Below are 15,083 nucleotides of genomic sequence, written 5' to 3'. Positions count from 1 at the left end.
AGTCACTTTGGACTTGTCATACTTGGCATCCAGTTCTGCCAACTTCTCCTTGGCCTTCTTTATTTCATCTACCTGGAGCTCCATTGCTTTGACGGCCTTGGTCAATTCCTCTACACTTGGGCTGGCATCTGGAGCTGCTGCTGTTCCTGCTGCTTCTGTTGTGGGGGCCACTGCTGCCCCTGAAGTTGCTGTTGTTGTTGAAGTAGTTGGAGGAGCTTGGGAAGTGGATTCTGCTTGTTTATCTTGTAATGCTCCTTCCAGCTCTCTCTCCAAATCCCTGATCCTCTGGTCTTGCTGCATTAGGAGGTCTAATTGGTCATCGACCTGTTTTTGCTTTTGAAGCTCTGCGGTTTGAGGGTGCTTTGTGGGCTGCAGCTTCAACCTTTTCTTTAATGCATTCAGGTCATCATCTTTCTTCTTCATAAGGGCCTTCACACCCTTTGGATCACTAGGATCATGTCCAAGATCAATGATGATGTCCTCCAAAGATTTTATTTTGTTATCTTTGGCCAGGGAGGACATTCTCTCAAAATCCAACTGAGTGTTGGTATTTTTGAGTGACTCCTTTAGTTCATGGGCCATGGTTGCCCTCTCCACCAAAGTTGCATACACCATTTCTCCAGTTTGTTTGTGGAGTTCTATTTGGTCCATGGGATGGATGTCTTTGGCCATGACCTCCACCCTTGTCTTCACAAAATCTGCAGCTGATGTAGGCTGAGGTTTTGTAGGCTTGAAATGACTAAATATCATTTTTTCTTCTTTAATGTCATATACAGACATTAATCTCTCTTGCTGGGCTGGTGTAGCATCTATAAATTGCTTGTAGACCTCAGCCCTCAGCAGCTCATTTTGAGCCTTTATTTGTTTGAAAGAAGCCTTGGTGCTCTTGGGCTTCTTGCTTTGTTGGGAAGAAGAGGACACCTCCAAACCGAGCTGTAAAGTTTGCTCCTGCTGAAAGGAGCTTGTACCTGTATGCTGACTGCCCTCCCTGTCTTTTCTTGCACTGTCCAAGACATCTTCAGTAATGTCTTCTACCTCTGGGGAGTCTACTCTTTTCCTTTTGGCTTCTGGCTGGTGGGAGGATCCACTGAGAGGAGTGGACTCTTCTCTATCTCTTTTTGTCCCCCTTTCCTCATGTGCTGGGGTCTGTAAAATTGGAGCAGTTACTGGCTCAGTTTGTGGGGGTGGAATTTGCAGTGCTGGAGCTGCTGGTAGCTCAGTTTGTGGAAGGACAGTTTGCCCTTGCTGCTGTTCTTGTTGCTGCTCTTGCTGCTGCTCACCTGAAGGGGCAGACTTTTCTTTCATTGTTTGTTCTTCTGCACCCATTATCCCTTTGCCTTTATCTAACACTGGTGTTGCTGTGGAAGATGCCTTTATTACTGGTGCAGTCCTTGAGGCTGAGGTCCCTTCTCCCACTGAATAAGGCGGTCTGAAAGGTACCTGCTGCACATAGTCTAGGTCAATAGTTTTTTCAAGCTCCTTCACATTCTTTAGCATTTTCTCTTCCTCAGTTAGATTTTCAACTAGAGTATCCATCTGCCATTCTTGCAGGTTGGCATATTTTTCAATGTGTGGGTACTGGCAATGCTTAATGCCTATAAGCCTATACTTGTTTCTCCTAGCAGTGATGAAACCTTCAGGGTCATAATGGACCCACCGAAAACTATAGGACAGCTTGTATTTATCCTTAAGGATTAGGTCTGCATCTTCCCACCCTTCTTTCTTGTTCATGATGAAGGGGCCCAACTGGTGTTTGAACTTGAGGTGGGCCTTCTTTTTGGCGCTGTGGAAATGGGTGAGGTCGGACTGAATCAACTGCCTGTAATACTCCAAGGCAAATAACCTCATAGGTACATATTTTGGGAGCCTGTATGGACAGAGCTCACAGCCATAGATCCTAATGACAGTATGGTTCTCATATAGGTACCAGTCACCTATTTTATATTTTTTGGAAAGCTGCAGAGCTTTCTTTATCTCATTTGATATTCTGGGAGGAGGGGACCTCATCAACAGGCAAGAGACTGGGTATACAAATTGGTCAACAAATTCACAGTAGGTATAGGGTGAATTTGTGACTTTGTGATAGACAGAGGTCCAGAAGATGACAGATCTTCTTTCCCCTCTGTGATCCATCTTTTTGATGTAGCATGGGAAGGCTTCAGAATGATAATACATGAACAGGTGGTAAATATAGGCCGAGTACTTGAAGACCCCCTGTCTGTCCACTCTGCTCAACTGATCATGAATCTTGTTAGCTATGAACTTAGCAAAGTTATATTTGCGGGCAGGGGGTTGGCGTGGGCTGTAAGCAGATAGCAATACCAGCATTGTTTTATCCACATGCTCACTGTTTTTGTATCCCAACACATAGGCAATCATGTCCAGTAAAAGCCTGCCTACATCATTGAAATGGACATCCAGGTAGGGAGGTGGCCCTGTAGGCTGGCACTCAGGTCTCATGAATGTCCTGGTGACCTTTTGAATCTCCTCACTGGTCATCTTGGCACCAGTGTCCAGCAAATAGTTCATGGAAAATGGGATTAGCAACTCTGTCTAATCAAAATGTAACATTTTGTTGATGGACTCAGCATTAATGTAGAAAAGGATCCTCCCAGATGGAGTGCTAATAGCTCTGTGCTGCACATCATAGTTTTCAGCACATAGGTGAATGATTTCAGGGAAGACATTTACAGCTGGGAGACAATAATATGGTAGGTTTGACTCCCATATCCCATGTGTACCATGACCATCCTTATAGTCCTCTCTTAATTGACAGAAGGTCTGCAAGAAGTCCCTGTTACCCTCAAAGTCTTCAATAAGATAGTCCTTGTCAGCAAATGCCAAGGCCTCCAGCTCTTTATTTGGTGGATTTAGTGGAGCTACGCTGAGGGATGAGGATGCAGAAGCAGCCATTGTAAAACTTGATTTTGAAATAAGGTGATGGCAATGGTTTGCAAAGTTCTTTAAGAGCTTAAGTAATAGGCCAAATGCAGACCAAGTCTGAAGTGTTTTTCTCAGTGGAAAATGCAAGCTGGTTTCTGTAGTTTGTTGCAAATTCACAGGGATGTGAATTGCTAAGGGTAAGTTGCAGAGGGTATGAGGTTTCCTTTGGTAGCAATTGCAGCTGGCCTGTACTCGGCAAAAGGGAACAATGCCGAGCACCTCGAGGGAAATTTTATGGTTCTGGCCCGCGGAACGACTGTTTTAATGTCAATTTTTAGTTCTGGGGGCAATGCAGGTTACTTTATCTGACTCTTAGTTAGCAGACAAAGCTAGACTGTGAACTTTGACCAGTGTTTTAATGGTGAACTAACAGAGAAATGGCATGCATGGGGCAAAACATGAGCTTTATGGTGAATACCTGGATAAACTAGCTTGGAAGCCTGCGGGCCGGGCCGTGGAGGCTTAATGCAGCTGAATTCTTGACTTGTAGCGGTCTCAATCTTGGATTTGATGGCTGGAAACAGATTTCGCGGCAAGCTGGTTCACAACGGCTACGTCGTTTGTGCGTGAAAATGACCGCAAACGGCTAATTTGGTCGTTTATAATGACAAATTTGGAAAAAACATGCTATTGGCGCTTTTCCGCCGATGACGTCAGCATGACGTCATGGTGGGGCCCGGGTACAGAGGTGACGTGGCTGTTGAGGTGTAGGCCAGGGTGGCAGGACACGGTGGTGGGTAGATGCGGTGGCAGGGCTACGTGGAGGGCCACGGGACGCGGGGGCAGGCGGAAGCGACATGACGTCAGGCTGACATGAGGGTGACGTGCGCCGGATGGGTGGTAATGGGGAGGCGGTAAGCGGGTTCCCCGCACCACCTTTGGGCCAAAGGCGGTATCGGGGAGGGGGCTTCGAACAACCCCACCACCTGCCACGCGTCCCTGTACGGGGCGGAAAACCATTTTCCCCGGACGCTAAAGGTCGGCAGATCCGGGCCCAAGAATACCCGCCCACCGTTAGATCATGGGTGGCGGAAGATCGACGGCTGGCGGGCCCTCCGACGGATCGTGCAAGTTGGGGGGACCCGCTGGCCTATTAAATATTCAATTTAATATTTTTAGGCGGAAAACTTTAGAGTTAAGGGTTTTTGCGAGTTTTTTCGGGGTAAGGGTCAATCTGAAAGGGGAAAAGTGGTTAAAAGGTGGTTTTGAGCAGAGAAAAGGGGTTCTTGTGAAATTTACAGGGTAGAGGTGAGGTAATGGCTTAGGGGGAGGCTGTCACTCCAACCTGAGGTCAGAGCAATCCCATGACAGGGTTGACCATAGTCCATGATGGACAAATGTCTCCCTTGACAACTTATTTGGCTATAGTGCTAAAGGGAGGATATGTATATAATGCTGGGATTTATACACCATAGTGTTATTATAGTAGGGAAAGGGGACTATAGGGGACTTAGATAATAGAGTTAGGGGTTAATATGGATAGAAGAGGTGAATGAGGAGTGAAATGACCAGGTTTATTTGAAAACCACTTAGCTGTAGGAGTAGATCAAAATGAAAAGATTTTTACATAGGAAATGTGGCTTTTAAAGGCATAAGCACCAGTATAAAACCTCAAACTTTTTCATGAATCTTGGCTGCTCAAGGGATGTTAGTAAATGGATGTGAAAAAGGGGACAATAGGAAGTTAGACATGCTCCTTTGCCTTGCTTTTCTTATCTTGACCAGCAAGATTCAATCTGAAATGAATACCACTTCTGCAACCCCATCTACTTACCCAGCTACTTTGCCTAGCATTTTTTGTTTCTTCTTGGAGGGTGCACTTGAACTTGCAGACCCTTATGTGCCTTTTCTTTTCATTGGCTTTTCTTTTGATCATCTATCTAAGACTGCCCTTATTTCTTCCAAGGCCCCAGATTAAGCAGTTGGGAACCTTAATTCTCTACCTAACTACCTTTGTCTGCCAAGATTAAACTATTTGGACATACTTCTTTCTCTAATCTACAACAAAAATTGAGACATGGCATGACCCAGCTTAGGTTGTTGGATCACCCATTGAGAAGTATAACATCACTAATAAAATGCACATGTGTGCCTTTCATCAGAATATGAGATCTTTGCCTTGCCAAAGTAGATCATATTGGCATTTCCCAAGCCAATCATGAAAAATGAAACCTATTGGTATAGGTAGCTAACACACGGGCTCAGTGTAGCGTTCTCCTTCAGCTAGATCCAGCGAAACTACTACGCGCAGGGACTTTTTATCGAATATCATCTTCCTTTTCTTAGGTTGATGATTCCATTCATATCGGTGGCCCAATCTATTACTAGCAACACGAGGTAAGGATTACTATCATCTACAACCTCTATTACCTCGAAGTCCGTCTGCATGCTCGCACCTTCGATATCCATTGTTACCCCTTGCAATCTCCCCATGGGCAAGATTTTTTGTTGGTTCGCCATCCGTAATTGAATAGGGGACCATTGTAACACGGGCTTGCCCATGCGTTCCCAAGTCTGCTTTGGTAACACATTCACATCTGAATCCAAGTCTAGGATTACCTGATCCATCTCAGATTCGCTAATTTGCACTATCAACCGCATTTCCCTTCCAGTGCGCAAAGCATGCTTCCCCATTTTTTGAACTACGCGCGGTTCCGCTAACCTTGCGCACCTAACAATCAGCTCTTGTAGTCCCTTGACTACCTTATTGTCACGTAGCAGCTTCATACACATCTCTAAAAAGGTTGTTAGCATAGAAGGATCCAGGCCCGTCTCTGGTTGATCCTTACTACCTGAAGTAGAGACCTTCTCGAAGCTCTTCTTAGCTTCCATAAATGTTTCCTTTGCGCGTTCCAAGTCAAACTTTGGTTCCTTTGTAGGAGTTTTGCGTACCTAGGTATCTTCTTCAGGCTACTTCCCCTTATCTTCTTGTGTGGTTGCGCCACTTTTGAGCATCATGTTCATGTTGGGGTCTTCTTCGCATGGTTCAGACCTCATCATTTGGATATTTTGTGTCGGAGTAGGCTGTAGCACCCCTTTTTCGCGCATTTGTGTGATCAACGTTGGACAATCTACCATTTCATGATCAAACTTCTCATAGCACGGGCAAGATATTCTCATTGGGTTGGTACAATATTGAGCGTAGTTCCTGGGCCCTCCACAATTGTAACAGATTAGCTATCCGCGGCCCCTTCTGGGCCCCATTCCTCCTCGTCCTCGACCTCGCCCTTGAAATCCACCCCACGCTATTGTTGTGATTGGATCGAAGACTCACGTTTCTATCTGCATTCTATAAGCTGGGGTCCTATCCATCATTAGCTCATAGCTCCGACATGTCCACTCATCGTGGCCCACTGATCTACAAAAATTACAATATAGTTGTTGCGGAGTCTGGGTATACTTCTGCAACAGGTGACAGTTGTCCGTCGCGTGCTTTCCTCCCACCTGAAAAATCACGCACCAGAGCGTGGGCGTCCAAATCGTCCCTGCTTATGCCTCTGGTCTCAACAGCATCGGTCCCCCTCCTGCCAAATAGTTCGCAAATACTGGACAGTGATCCTTATCGTGACCCTGGCCTTTACATTTTATACACCACACTTCTTCACGCGCCTCTGGCCGGGGTGCCCTATCCTGCTTCAAACTCTGCATCTCCAAGCATAGGTTTTGTAGTTGCACGTGGCATTGTTGGAATCCCAACCCCGGATCCTGTATCGGTGTTTCATGGAACCTCATCGCCATTTCCAATGCTTCTACCTAGGTTGAGGGCTTTTGTTGTGATAGTGCCGTCCTCAGGTGTGGTGTCAAAAACACCACAAACCACGCGTGGTGCTGTGCATCTGTCAGTGTCATATTAGCCTCAAGGATCATACTTTTAAGCCTTTGATCCAGATCCCAGGGGGTTTCACCTAGAAGAATTGCGATCTCCTTGAATCCGATGATTGACTGCATCTCCGATTTCGGCTGGCTAAATTCTCTGTTCAATGAAATCTGGATCTTCGCTATTCTGGCATTCGGGTGATCATTCAAGTGTCTGATATACCATGTTAGCGCGCGATCCTGCAGCGCACTTACCAATGTGGCCTTCTTAATGTTATCATCTGTAACCCCATGCGCTTCCCACACTGCTCTTACTATGAACCAAAACTGATCTGGATCTTCGTTCCCTACTCCTCTGAATACAGGCAACTTGATCGCGCTCGCCATGCTAAATTGCTGGTTTGGTGGAGGTGGTGTGGGCGAAGATGGAGGTGAAGAAGGTGACAGGAGTGGTGGCGTTAGCGGGGATGATAACTGCGGAATGCGCTGCCTTATCAAACTGACTGCACTCCTCAGAGAAACCCAAGCGCACTCTGCCTTGCCTGCTCATGGAGGTGAAATTAAGGACTATTTTCTAACCCTTCGATACCTTTGTAAACTTTTCCGCTCCGCATCGTTCCACGTATTAATGTATTCACATCACCTGTTTTTCACATAACAACATCTTATTCCAGGTATTCAAAGATTTTATGTACTTACCTCGCGGTCCCTTGAGAAAAGGTCTTTCTACTTCGCTATAGTTGATAGTCGTGTCTATCACAAATTCAATGATAAGCCCTCCTATTATTCGATCCAGCCAATGGTCTACGGCCCACGCGATCTTAACTTCAGATGCTTCTAGCCCGCACACCAACTCTGGAGTCCACACTATCGGCTGATCGAGCTTGCACCTTCCCTAGTTGTCTGCTAGCCTCGCGATCCAATCATACAGCTTGGAAGAGAAGGTCGTGAAGAAGATCTCATGGATTTATGTATATATGAAGCGATCCAACCACCTCTTCTTGGATATCTGCGGGGTTTTGTTTTCCTGTATTACGAACTCATGAAGCTTCTGATCCAACCAACCTTCAATTTCTTTCTTCGTAGGGTTCCAGTGTTCCGACATCAGAGATTCCTTAGGCAGATCCCGGTCCCGACAATGGAACCATTTGTTGGCTTATTGGGGCCTGACCCAGGTTCATAAATGTTTTAGCCAAACAAATCCCGAAACTGTCAACCCTTTCAGCAACAGTCTGCGGAGCGCGGATTGAGGTCTCATCTGAGGTAGTATGGGAGGGTGCTGAAACCAGGTTTCCACACCCTAGGGATGTCTTGATGATGTCTGGAAAGTTGCGAATCGATCCCACGCGCTGCGCTACTTCCGCGCAACCGTCTGTTCAGAGCAACTACCTTCGCGGGGCTTGGAGGACGAGGACGAGCACGAATGTTCTTTACCCCTTTATGTGTTAGTATTATTATAGATCTTGAATTAAATTAAGAAGGCATAATACTTTTAGTTACCATTTAACATAAACAAACATGCGCGCTATCATAAACCATAAACAGATGCATAAACCAGAATATAGAAATAGATACGCAATATTCCAAAACCAACTTATCTTTATTAATGCCTTTTTCCAGTTACAATCCAATTCCTACCCTGCGCACACAGCTGCAAGGGTCCGTGCACACAGCTGCGGACTCTACCAGGCATCCGTGTACACAACTGCGGAGCCTCTATCCCCTACTACAACCCAAAACTCGGACTTACAGACGCAGATCTAATACCACATTCAGATACCCATATTACTTCCTAACCTTACAAAAAGCTACCTTTTACACTTAGAGCCTCACTCTTATTTATACATTCCCATGGTCCGCGGACCATGGGTAGGCTGACACATTCTAGATTAATTTACAATATTTTAGGGCGGACTACCCTTAGACTTGACCCATTACAATTCGCGCTTTGCGCACTTCACGGAGCTTTTACAATACCAATACCCAAAATTGTGGGCTTTAAGCCCAAAAACTGTTACGCGGGGATCCGCTGCCCAACACTAGCCAATATTGAATTGCCACAACATCTCCTTTGGGGGTTTTACCCATAAGTTTGGGGCTTCATCTTCAAACAAGCATAACTCCCAAACCATGAAGGCTCTTGTGGTGTGCCACATACTATCGGAATCAATTTTACAAGGAGAATCCAACAAAGATGATCTAGACTTGAAAATATATGATTTTCCATGTCATTTTGGTCAAAATAGGTGGGGAATATTCTAGTGTTTCTTGGGTTGACATCAGTGACAACCATATTTCAACAAAATATTTGATAAAGTATTGAGATCCACCATGGATGCATTTTTTCTGTTGAACTGTGTGTTGAGGTTTATGTGAAGAAACTGGAATGGATGAGAATCCCTTTGATAGGGAGCGTTGATTACATAGCATCATGATTCTTCCCTTAGGTTGTGTACTATGAAACCTTGTGGCCGGAGAGATGCATTGATTTGATGAGTCATCCCAAAGGTTGTGTTTTGTGAGACCTTATGGTTTAGGAGATGCATTGACTTGTGATTCATCCCATAGTTTGTGTGTTGTGAGACCTTGGATGCATTAATTTGGTGATTCCTCCCTTAGGTTGTGCATTGTGATACCTTGTGGTCGAGGAGATGCATTGAGATGAGTTCGATGCTATGTATATTTCCTTATCATGAGATTGATGATCTCTCCCTTAGGTTGTGGGTTGTGAGACCTATAATTGGTCGGAAATATTGATCTTGACATAGAGATACTTGTATTTGTGATCTCTTCCTTAGGCTATGGGTTGTGAGACCTATGATTGGTCAAGAATATTGATCTTGAGAGAGAGAATGAAAAGTACCTCCTTGGCTAAGAGGGAGTGTTGGAAAATATGGTAGCCATGGTTGGTATTTTCATCTTGAAAAAGAAATTGGAAATTTGAATTTTTAAATTTGCCTCCAAAATTATTTTAAGTTGGCCTAATATGATTCAAGTCATTTGGGCACCTTCAAAGGCACACATTCGACGCCATTTAAATTCTATATAGAGATTATCTCTCCTAATTTTACATATTGATCTATCATCATATGAGCTCCATTCTAGTGAGCTAGATGGAGAAAAGGAGGGTTGAAATTTGAGGAAGAGGGTTTTGATTTCATCTTGTTCTTGGGTATTGGTTTGACTATTAGCTTGATGTTGTCTTTGATGTATTGAAGAACTATGAATTTTCTGTCTCTCTCATAAGGAAATACTTTTCTGGGTTTTCCTCTTTTAGGTTTTTCCCTAGCCGTGAGCCTAATTTCTCTGTCCTTTGTCTCAATGTCTCATGATTATTTTGCTGCTCTTTCATGTTTATTGGTTGATTTTTTCTTCTTTATAACTTCTTAATGATATTATTTGAATGTTAAGTGGAACTAATGTTAACTGATAATTGGAAGTAGTTATCTATTGAAGAACAAATTAATTCTAGCATGTGCCCTAGAAAATCAACATTTAACCTCCTCTAAACATGTCAACTCCAAACACAATCATTGCTCTTCAAATTAATATTTTTTTGCTAAGGTTGGCCCCAGTTAAGCCCCCCTCCAAATATGTATAAATATTGTACTCGTAGGAGCTCTAAAGGTCACCCGAATGTGCAAAAAACAATTCTGAAATTTTGTGGAGTAAGCAGAGACATAAGAAAGGATAAAGGAGAATGAAAGGCATAAAATAAGGGTGAATTAAAGGGGTAAATCATTTGATCCTATAGTAAACCAAAAATCTATGTTTAGGGAAGATCTGGGATTTCTTCTTTTTTATTTATGAAGTCTATTTGTGGAGAAAATGAGGGGCTATTCTGAGGCCTAAACTCGGCCTCCTTGAGGCCTTCATTTGCACTCTGTCTAAGGTTTCACCGAGGTGGTATTAGCTTGATCTTAGGCATTTTCTTTTTTAGCAAAATAAATTTGGGTGTTCCTGAGGTCAGTTTCACACTCTCCCTCCCTACCCTTGAGGCTATTATAGAGGTCGGATTTCATCCCCCTTCTTAAGATTATATCTTTGTTCAAGTTTGGTTACTTTAAGGCACTGAGGTCGCAGTGTTAAAGGTTAAATCTGAGGAAAACTTGTGGCCTTTATTCGCTAGAGCAGACTAGGACCCGAGGCAAACTTAAGCTTGATTTCAAGCCCTAATCCTAATTTCCTCCCAAGGTAGATTTGGACCTGTTTTAAGGCAATTTTCTTGAAGTCTAATTCAATTTGTTTGAAGCAGATTTCATATTTGTCTTGAGATAATTTTATGAGACAAGTAGCAAACTTTGATATGTAATTGTGGAATCCTTTTTGATGATTTGAAAGAAGACCTATAACTATCTGAAGCAGATCTTGGGATATGATTTGTAGTACACCATGGGATATGATTTGTAGTAGGCCTATAATAGTCCTTGAAGTCTTAAGGAACCTTTGTTGAAGCAGATATTGATGGATGTATTGATAAGTCTTGAAGAAGATCTCAAGTAAAGTTGTGGAGCAGAGTGTTGGGAAAACCCTGAAGATCTTGTGAGGAAAAATCAAAGGCAGAGTAAGGTAACTTGCATTGAGGCATGCATCTTATTGTTGAATTGTCTACAATTTGATATAACCAAGGGCATAACTGAAGTTGGTTGAATATTGTTGTATTTGGGTCATTATCCCTGGTATGGGAGCCCAATAAGTTATTGTCTTATCTTTTATTCTATAAGATGGTAGGGTGGTGCTAGGGAATGTAGAAATAATAGCAAAGATTGTAGAAAGAATAGCAAGAAAATGGGAGAAGACCAAGAAATATGAATCTGAATTTGTATCTGCTTTATTCAAGAAATGATTTTTCCTCTACATGAGCATTCGATATATTCATGTCACTAACTACCGTTACATAACTAAATTATTCGTTACAAAATTATTCGTTACAAAACTGTCTATACCTAAATTACTAAATCAGCTAAATCGTTGTCAAACTAACAAACTCCACCTTGACAACAATTTTCCCATTCATCATCTTTCCTGCAAGCCAAGAGAAGCTAAACACCACCGCAGCTTCTCTACTGTAACTGGCTTTGTGAATATGTCTGCACAATTTTCTTGTGTATGGACCTTTTTAAGAGCTACTTTTCCGCCATCGATCACATGTCTCAGAAAATGATACCTTACATCAATGTGCTTGGTTCTGCTATGATAGGCAGGGTTTGTAGCCAAGTGAATAGCGCTTTGACTGTCACAAAGTACATTCACTTTCTCTTGCGTCCTTCCAATCTCATCGAGCAATCCCTTTAACCAGATTGCTTCTTTACTGGCATCTGAAGCAGCTATATATTCAGATTCGGTAGTGGACAACGCAACTGTTTCTTGAAGCTTTGACATCCAACTAATTGCTCCACCTGCAAGAGTAAAGACATAACCTGTAGTATATCTTCTTTTGTCCAAATCACCTGCATAGTCAGCATCTACATATCCGCAAACTGATCCTTCACTACCATTAAAGACGATGCAATGGTCACTTGTGCCTCTTAGATATCGAAGCACCCATTTCACTGCTTGCTAATGTTCTTTACCTGGATTTGCCATGAACCTGCTGACAACTCCAACTGCATGTGAAATGTCAGGTCTTGTAGATACCATCGCATACATTAAGTTGCCTATAGCGTTTGCATATGGTACATGAGACATATACTGCTTTTCTTCATCAGCTCTAGGACTCAAAACCGAAGAAAGCTTAAAATGGGAAGCTAAAGGAACATTAACAGGTTTCACATTATTCATAGAGAACTTTTCAAGTACCTTCTCCACATACTTCTGCTGTGACAACCAAAGCTTACCATTTTTCCTGTCTCTGTGTATCTCCATGCCCAAGATATGTTTTGCTGCTCCAAGATCCTTCATATCAAATGTCCTAGAGAGTTGAGCCTTTAACCTGTTGATCTCTTCCATGCTTTTGCTTGCAATAAGCATGTCATCAACATACAAAGCTAAGATAATGAACATGTCATTGAAACTTTTGAAGTACACACAATGATCATACTCACTTCTTATAAAGTTCTAGCTCACCATGAAGGAATCAAACTTCTTGTACCATTGTCTGGGAGACTGCCTCAGACCATACAATGATTTCCTGAGCTTGCAAACTAATCTTCTGTTGCGACCTCGTACAAAACCTTCTGGTTGTTCCATATATATCTCTTCGTTCAAATCACCATGTAGAAAAGTTGTTTTAACATCTAACTGTTCTAACTCAAGATTAAGCAACGCAGTTAGTGCCAACACAGTACGTATAGAAACAAGTTTTACAACTGGAGAAAAAATCTCATGAAAGTCTATACCTTCAACCTGAGAATACCCTTTCGCTACCAGTCGCACCTTATACCTTTCAATACTACCATCAACTTTCCGTTTCAGCTTGAAGACCCATTTACATCCAACAACACTTCTCCCTTCAGGAAGCTCTACAAGATCCCAGGTATTGTTCTTGGCTAAGGAGTCCATTTCTTCTTCCATAGCCATTTTCCATTTCTCGCTATCTATATCATATACTGCTTCCTGATAACAAGAAGGTTCCTCATCTTCAGTAACCAAAGCAACAGATGAAGCAGAATCTTCATACCTTTTTGGAGTTTTCCTCTCCCTTGTAGACCTTCTCAGAGCGACTGGTTGCTGAACTGGTTCAGAAACTTGCACTGGTTCAGAAGCTTCAACGGCTTCCTTTGTGTCTTCAACACCTTTGTCTCCAGAAGTCTCTCCTTCCTTTCGACTGTCACCGAAAGATCTAGCCTCCAACTGAACTCGTTGACTCGGCGATACCTGTTCCTGTTCAATTCTTTCAACATTTGATTTTAACAAAGAGGATTCATCAAATGTTACATCTCTACTAATGACTATCTTCCGCAATGTAGGATCCCACAACCTATATCCTTTCACTGCATAGTCATACCCAACAAAGACATAACATTTCGACTTTGGATCTAATTTTGAACGCTGATTTTTCGGAATAAGAGAATAAGCATCACAGCCAAATATCCTCAAATGAGAATAGTCACAAGACTGACCTGTCCAAACTTCTTCAGGAATTTTACAATCAATTGCTACTGAAGGTGATCTGTTAACTAAATAACAAGCAGTAGATACTGCTTCTGCCCACAACTCCTTTTGCAAGTTAGCATTGCTGATCATGCTTCTGGCTCTTTCCATAAGAGTCTGATTCATACGCTCAGCAACACCATTTTGCTGAGGAGTATAAACAACAGTTTTGTGTCTAACAATGCCCTCATCCTTACAGTATTGTTCAAATTCAACAGAAGTGAACTCACCACCATTGTCAGTTCTTAGACATTTAATAGATTTGCCTGTTCTTTTCTCTACCATTACTTTAAATTGTTTAAAGACATTGAATACATCAGCTTTCCTTTTTAGCAGATAGACCCAAACTTTACGAGAGTAATCATCAATGAACGTTAAAAAATACAATGCACCTCCATATGACATAACAGGGGAAGGCCCCCACAGATCAGAATGAATGTAGTCTAAAACATCTTTACTATTATGATTGCCAACTTTAAATCTCTGTTTACACTGTTTTCCATACACACAATGTTTATAGAAATCTAAATTCAAGGATTTCAGACCAGGAAGAGATTTACGTTTCATCATTATGTGAAGACCTTTCTCGCTCATATGACCCAAACGCTGATGCCACAGACGAGTACCTGCTTCTTCCTTTTCTGACGCAACCGCTGCTTCACCGACCTGAGTACTTCCTTTTAACCTGTAAAGATTTCTGACCTTTTCTGCCTTCATAACCACAAGGGCACCTTTGAAGACTTTCAAGACGCCATCCTGACCTGTAAACTTATAACCATATGAATCCAACACTCCCAAAGAGATTAAAGTTTTCTTCAAATCAGGTACATGTCTAACACTAGTTAATGTTCTAACTGTGTTATCATACATCTTAATCCTGATATCTCCCATCCCAATAGTCTGACATGACATATTGTTACCCATAAACATAGAACTACCGTTTACATTTTCATACGAAGTAAACCAATTTCTATGTGGGCACATATGATGCGAAGCACCAGAGTCTAACAGCCAGCTATCAAAACTCTGAGAGACATTACATTCAAGTGAAGTTTCATCTATCATACACAATTCTTCAGCAGATAAAACTTCGTCTACCATACCTGAATCAGCCTGATTCGCTTCGTTCTTCGGGTTTTCGGATTCCTTCTGTTTCCAACAGTCCTTCTTCAAGTGTCCAACTTTACCGCAGTTCCAACATTTTTCCTTACACTTCTTGCCCTTCGATTTCA

The sequence above is a fragment of the Pinus tabuliformis genome, chromosome 5_2 (assembly GCF_031772625.1).
Source record: "Pinus tabuliformis cultivar Carrire ecotype Pingquan chromosome 5_2, CPIR1, whole genome shotgun sequence".
In the NCBI taxonomy this organism is placed as follows: domain Eukaryota; kingdom Viridiplantae; phylum Streptophyta; class Pinopsida; order Pinales; family Pinaceae; genus Pinus; species Pinus tabuliformis.
This window is presented reverse-complemented; position numbering follows the sequence as displayed.